Source organism: Rhincodon typus, chromosome 9 (assembly GCF_021869965.1).
Source record: "Rhincodon typus isolate 14 chromosome 9, sRhiTyp1.1, whole genome shotgun sequence".
Classification (NCBI taxonomy): domain Eukaryota; kingdom Metazoa; phylum Chordata; class Chondrichthyes; order Orectolobiformes; family Rhincodontidae; genus Rhincodon; species Rhincodon typus.
Genome location: NC_063340.1, coordinates 7752220 through 7758219, shown reverse-complemented (window position 1 = coordinate 7758219; position 6000 = coordinate 7752220). Strand labels below are relative to the sequence as shown.

The following is a 6000-nucleotide window of genomic DNA, read 5'->3' as shown; positions in this document are numbered from 1 at the left end:
CTACCGACCAACCTCATCCCGCCCCCTTGACCTGTCCGTCCTCCCTGCCCTGGACTGAGCTATCCCCTTCCTAACTCCCTATCTACACTCACCTTTACTGGCTCCATCCCCGCCTCTTCGACCTGTTTGTTTCCTCTCCACCTATCCTCTCCTCTATCCATCTTCTATCCGCCTCCCACTCTCTCCCTATTTATTTCAGAACTCCCTTCCCCTCCCCCTTTTCTGATGAAGAGTCTAGGCCCGAAACGTCAGCCTCTCTGCTCCTATGATGCTGCTTGGCCTGCTGTGTTCATCCAGCCCTGCACCTTGTCGTCTCGGATTCTCCAGCATCTGCAGTTCCTACTATCTCTGATTCACTTGCAGTCTGTTATACAGTTTGTGTATTGTTGCTACATCCGTTGAGCTCCCACTGTCATGTCTGCTAGTTCCTAATCTTCTCATCTTGTGACTCGGTTCTTGTTCTGGTTGCATACTTGTGGTATTCTATTGTAAGTATAATCAAATTTGTATCTATTCCTTCACAAAAGCAAATTCCTGGGAAACAAAAACAGATGAGTCTTCTTTGCTTTCAAGTGTGGTCTCAAACCTAGTCTTTAAACTTTTGATATGCACATGCACCTTTACATCTTAGTGTAAATCGATTGGACATGCTTGCTCTCCAATTTTCACCCAACATTAGTCGTTTGTACACCTGGATAAATATACATGCAATGTAAAGTAAATGAGGCCAAAATGTTACAACTGGCTACCTTTGCATGATTCTGATGGAACATATTACTTGTTGATTTACCCCTTGCAATTTATTATTCTTTGAATTGCAAATGCTTCTTGACTTTTGGATAATCTCCCAGGCAAATCACATAATCCAGTTCTACAGTGCAGTTTTTTAAAACGTGTTTTTCAACATTGTTCGTATTTCTGTTGTGGTCTCATCAGTACTCTGGAAGTTTTGTAAAGCAGACTTTGAAACAGCTATATCTTGGAATGCTTACCATTGTCCTGATTGTTAAAATAACTGTAGATTGTAAGGCATAAGAAGAGGGGTGTTTTGTTATCTTGTTTGTTGTTTATTGGCTAATGAAGCACCCACTGCATATCTTTACATTTTAACAACCTAGACTTCTCCGATGTGTTAAGCATAGATATGTTTTTACACGAGTTAAATTGCTTCTTGCTATTTTGCTAGAGGTCCTGTGCATTGTGTGCACTGCTTTACATTATGTCTACGGCAGTTATCGTTCTTGCTCTGTGCAGCAATTGTAAGTATATGATCTTAGGTTTTGAAGTGGTACAAATAGAAGCTCTATGCGGTCTAAAAAGAAACTTGCCAAAACATGCAAGGAGCCTTGCCTGTCAGCTTTGAATGTCAGAAAATTTAAATGTGCTGTGTCAGCGGTTTCCCAGTATCTACAGTGGGCAGTGTGAGGTTAGGAAGTTGGCTGTGGAGAGCTGCCATTATTTGTTAGCTAAATTTTACATTAAAAGCCATGTACGGTCTGTACGTACAACATTGTGCATAACCGACCTTAAAAATAATAGTTGGTGAACCCAGCACTATGCAGACTTGAGAGTTTACTTTTCTCATATGACTCAACTCAGACACTTGTTTTTTGACACAGCCTGTTCCTTTAAAACATAATTGGATCCACCCACATGCAGAGGGACAGGATATTCCTTGGCTTGTATAATGCTGTTGTTCTACATAGCCTGCTTTCCATTCAGGTGGTGTTTACTGTACAGCTGCTGTCTCTTGCTGCAGCTCAGTAATAAAATCAGGCAACGGCTGCAAATTTCCTCTTGGGTTTCATCGCACTGTTCTTATCGTTGGACTGGAAAGTTACGCCGTTCCGACATTGAAGGAGTCGCATGTAGATTGCTGAAGGTAACTTTGCTGCAATATTTTTTTTTTGGTTGTCGTTGACTGTAACTTGACACTCTAAGTTGCTGAAGGCATTCCGCAGAATTTGTTAACGCATTGTGCCTGCAATAACGTGTCCGGATACTATTGAGCTCTTATCACGGGATAATACGGATGTCCTGACTCTGGAATGCCATCCTGATCACACACTCTGAGCGACTGCTCAGTTGGCATCCTGTTGCCCCATGCGTGCCAGCCCGGTACCTTTCATGGAATCTGACTCTCCCAGATGTCCCGTGATTCTGCCAACCCTTGGGCAGTGAGTGAGCATCTGGTAACTTGCGTGGTCCATACCCTGACAGTTTCTGTCGTGCAGATGCTGCTTAATAGGATCGTTCAGAAACGATGGAGGGCTGCTATCCCTTGAGCTATCACGGGCAGTCAGAGTGCAGAGAACCTGCAACTCTCAGTGAAGAACTTTAGCAGAGATGCCCATCACCGACAGCAATCCCCCCCGAAAAAGCACTTTGCGAAGGAGCTAAACTGGGCTGGTCTGGATTCATTGGAGCAGCTTTGTCCATTGTGATGATATAGGGCAATAGACCCAGCAGGAAAGGCATCCCCTTTTCGGATGAACAGGCGCAGTGTTGTGGATGGGGAGAATCAGGCAGAGCAGAAATACTTTTCTCTGGGGAGGGAGGGCAATGCATAACGAGAAGTTGGTGGAAGCATTGAGCATCCTCAGGGGTCACTGAAGTACTGGAGCAATCTGGAATCGCCCTCAGGCCCTTCCCAGGGAAGATCAGGAGGAGACGTGCCCTGTGTTGGTGTTTGACATCTCTAACATTACTGCAGCTACAATGCTGGGCCAGAAGTCTGGCTTCCCCAGCCTCCACAAAAAATACCTTTGGCCCTAGTCAACCCTGGTTTGTGCCTTTGCAGTTTATCTTGCCCCAAGAGTCACAGATTAAATTTCCGAAGGCCTGACTGGCAAACTGCATGGGGATATCCATTCGGGGGCAGTTGGACAATTACAGTGGCCATTTCTACCACTCCCTGTTGAACTTGAGGATGCAGTTGGGAATATAGGAAATTGGCTCCCCAATTCACTCGCTGGCTCGTTTTGCTTATTTTTGATGATAGGTACAGTTGTTTTGCACAATGAGTGACGTCCTGTGATTGTCGTAGATTTCTGACACATGATGGGGTGGGTGAGAAGGCTTTGGAGGCTGAAGACCTGGCATGTCCACAGGGAGGCGCCACTTTTGAGAGGCACAGCAGTGCAAACATACCCGTGACACAGGCAGTTACCCAATGAGTGCTGCCTAAGAGTCCTCACTAGAGGAAGTCGAAGATTTAACTCACTTTAACTTCATGGACTGTTGTGTAACATAAAGTTCCACAGAATTTTTAGGTTTTGAAGGCACATTCTAACAGAACGCTGCAAGGCAAATAAACTTGAACCATACTTGGACATACGGGCAAATAATTGCTGGAATTCCAATAAGCCTTGGCTGGACCTTGAGAAACACCAGTTTGAATGTGATCCATCTTTTATAACGATGTCAAACACTCGTTTTGTTAGCTCGTTCAAACAACTGTTTGCAATAATAAATTTTAAAAGAAAGTTAGTGCGAGGAAGAGTCGGAATCCTGAGTTGTATGATGCATGATGAATAATTGTTACACCACTGGCAAATTTGAATAAATTTTTAATCACTATGCGTCAGATTTCTTTTGACTTGGCAACTGTCTTTTAACAGGCAATGGTAATGTCCCTAACTCTAGGCTGGGAGGCCTGGGTTCAAAGTCCCACCTGCTGCAGAGGTACGCTGTAATAGATCTGATCAGGCTGATCAAAAATATCTGTAACTGTGACACCAGGAGGCAAAATGACTCCTGTAGGTAAGTTCACAGTTGATTCATATAACACATTGCGGGCCCCATTTAACATGCAGTCTAAACATTCGGCAAAGTTGCCATCATGTGGCTTTGACATGCTTTGTTTTAATTAGCTACTGATTGATCATATTTTCTGCAAATGCTGTCCTGCCTTGACAGTTGTTGAAATAACTGCACAGAAACCGGTATCCTATGACCAAGTCACTCTTTATTTACACGTGCATAGTACTTGACACTGGCCGGGCTCCCTTAGAGCCAGCTCTCAGAGTGAACAGAACCTCTGACACTCCTGTTTATATCTGTCAGCCAGGGCTCCCTGATTGGACCAGGTTAATATCCCCAGTCAGGAAACTCATATTCTATGAGGTCCACCTGGCTGACCTCATTCTAACCATTACAATTGTAAAGTGATTACTTGAGAGTCAGGTGTGAGCAGTAGGCTACCAATCATTTTGCAAATAATAACAAACTAAAGCAACAATTACCACAAATAGATCATTGCATGAGGGACACTCCATCACTGTACTGTCATTTTTACCATCTGAATTGTGATCTTATATCCAGACACTGTTTAGTCCTTGCTATAAATGGAGAGTTTTACTTAGAAAACAGGCTGACTGTGAATGCTCCCGAACCTCGTCAATGTGTGTGCTTGTGCATTTTGTCAACTCGATTACATTGATTACAGCTTAAAATTTAAGAATAATTTACAAAGGGTGACGAGCATCAAATTAATCTCAGAAAGTTATACAAGTAATTCTGCGATAACACGTGTTTTGTTAACACGAATTGGGCTGTAATGTGATCGATGAGTAGTGGACGCTGTTTGGATGATGCAAACTTCCTGCTGTGGAGGTAAAGCGATTTCCCTATAACGCGATTTTCTATAATGCAAGGTCACACAAAAACGCAACTATCCACATTATAGAAGAAATAGCTGTAATTGGAAATTCTTGCCCGGCTATAAATAATGTGCACCCGCCTATAAATTATAAATACACAGGGTGATGTTTTAACAAGCCAGACTGGTGCCGGTCTGTTGTGTGAAATTCACTGTACGAGTTGTTGTAATTGCTGGTTCTTGATCGCTCTCATTTTGCACTTTCTACTGCTGTAATTCACCTGAAGTATAAGATAGAACGGGGGCATTTGATAAGCGCGCAGTGGAATCACCAGCTAAAGGTGCATTAACTCAAATATTGGGATTTCAGAACAGGAGGCTCAGTGGTTAGCACTGTTGCCTCACAATACCAGCGACCTGGGTTCGATTCCACCCTTGGGCGACAGTCTGGATGGAGTTTGCACGTTCTCCCTGTGTCTGCGTGGGTTACCTCCTGTGTGCTCCAGTTTCCTCCCACAATCCAAAGATGTGCAGGTTAGGTGGATTGGCCATGCTAAATTGTGCAGGCTAGGTGGACTAGGCAGGGTAATAGGGTAGGGTGTGGGTGGAATGTCCTTCAGAGGGTCAGTGTGGACTCAAATAGCCTGCTCCCACACTGTAGGGATTCTGTATTCTAAATGGTATTGCTTCAGCTACCGGAAAGTTTAGCTTTCTACTGTGTTTTTTTTCTCTCCATTCACATGTTATGGGTGTTACTGGTGAGGTACCCCTAATTGTCCTTCAGAAGTGGTGGTAAGCCACTTTCTCAAATGCCTTACTGTCCACCTAAAGAGTTACCCATGTTGCCCTGGTTCAGAAATTACTGACCAAGCCAGACCTGGGAAGGATGCTTGATTACCTTCCCTAAAAGGCCATCAGGGTTTTACTACATCACAACAGTTTCATGGTTAGCATTAAAAATCCAATTGTTTTTATTGACAAGCTTACATAATTGGTTGAGTTTCAATTCCCCAGTTGCTGTGCTGGGATTTGAACCCATGTCACCACAGCTTGAGTCTGGGCCTTTTTTACAAGTCGAGTAATATTTTTGTGTTAATTCATTGCTAAGTGCCCAGATGTCAGTCGAGAGTTAGCCATATTGCTGTGTGCCTGGAGTCACATGTAGGCCAGAGTAGAGTCATGGAGATGTACAGCAAGGAAACAGACCCTTCGATCCAACTCATCCATGCCGACCAGATATCCTAAATTAATCCAGTCCCATTTGCCAGCATTTGGCCCATATCCATTGGAACCCTTCCTATTTGAAGAGGTAAGGATGGCAGATTTTCTTCCCTAAAGGACATTAGTGAACTCGATGGGCTTATCCCAAGAACCAGCAGTGGTTTCATGGTCATCATTCG

The 6000-nt window shown here is 43.8% G+C and overlaps 1 protein-coding gene across 8 annotated transcripts in view; it reads left to right on the top strand.

Moving 5' to 3' along the window:
• Positions 1-6000, top strand: part of LOC109936216 (1-phosphatidylinositol 4,5-bisphosphate phosphodiesterase beta-4-like) — a 537830-nt gene that overhangs the window by 201023 nt on the left and 330807 nt on the right. For 3 of the 8 annotated variants that reach the window (XM_048601099.1, XM_048601097.1, XM_048601095.1), the window contains exon 1: positions 1670-1882. The exons of the other annotated variants lie outside the window; for them this stretch is intronic. The gene's annotated coding sequence lies outside the window, so the exon portion shown is untranslated. Of the gene's footprint in view, positions 1-1669; positions 1883-6000 lie in introns of those variants that run through there. 8 annotated transcript variants of the gene reach the window in all.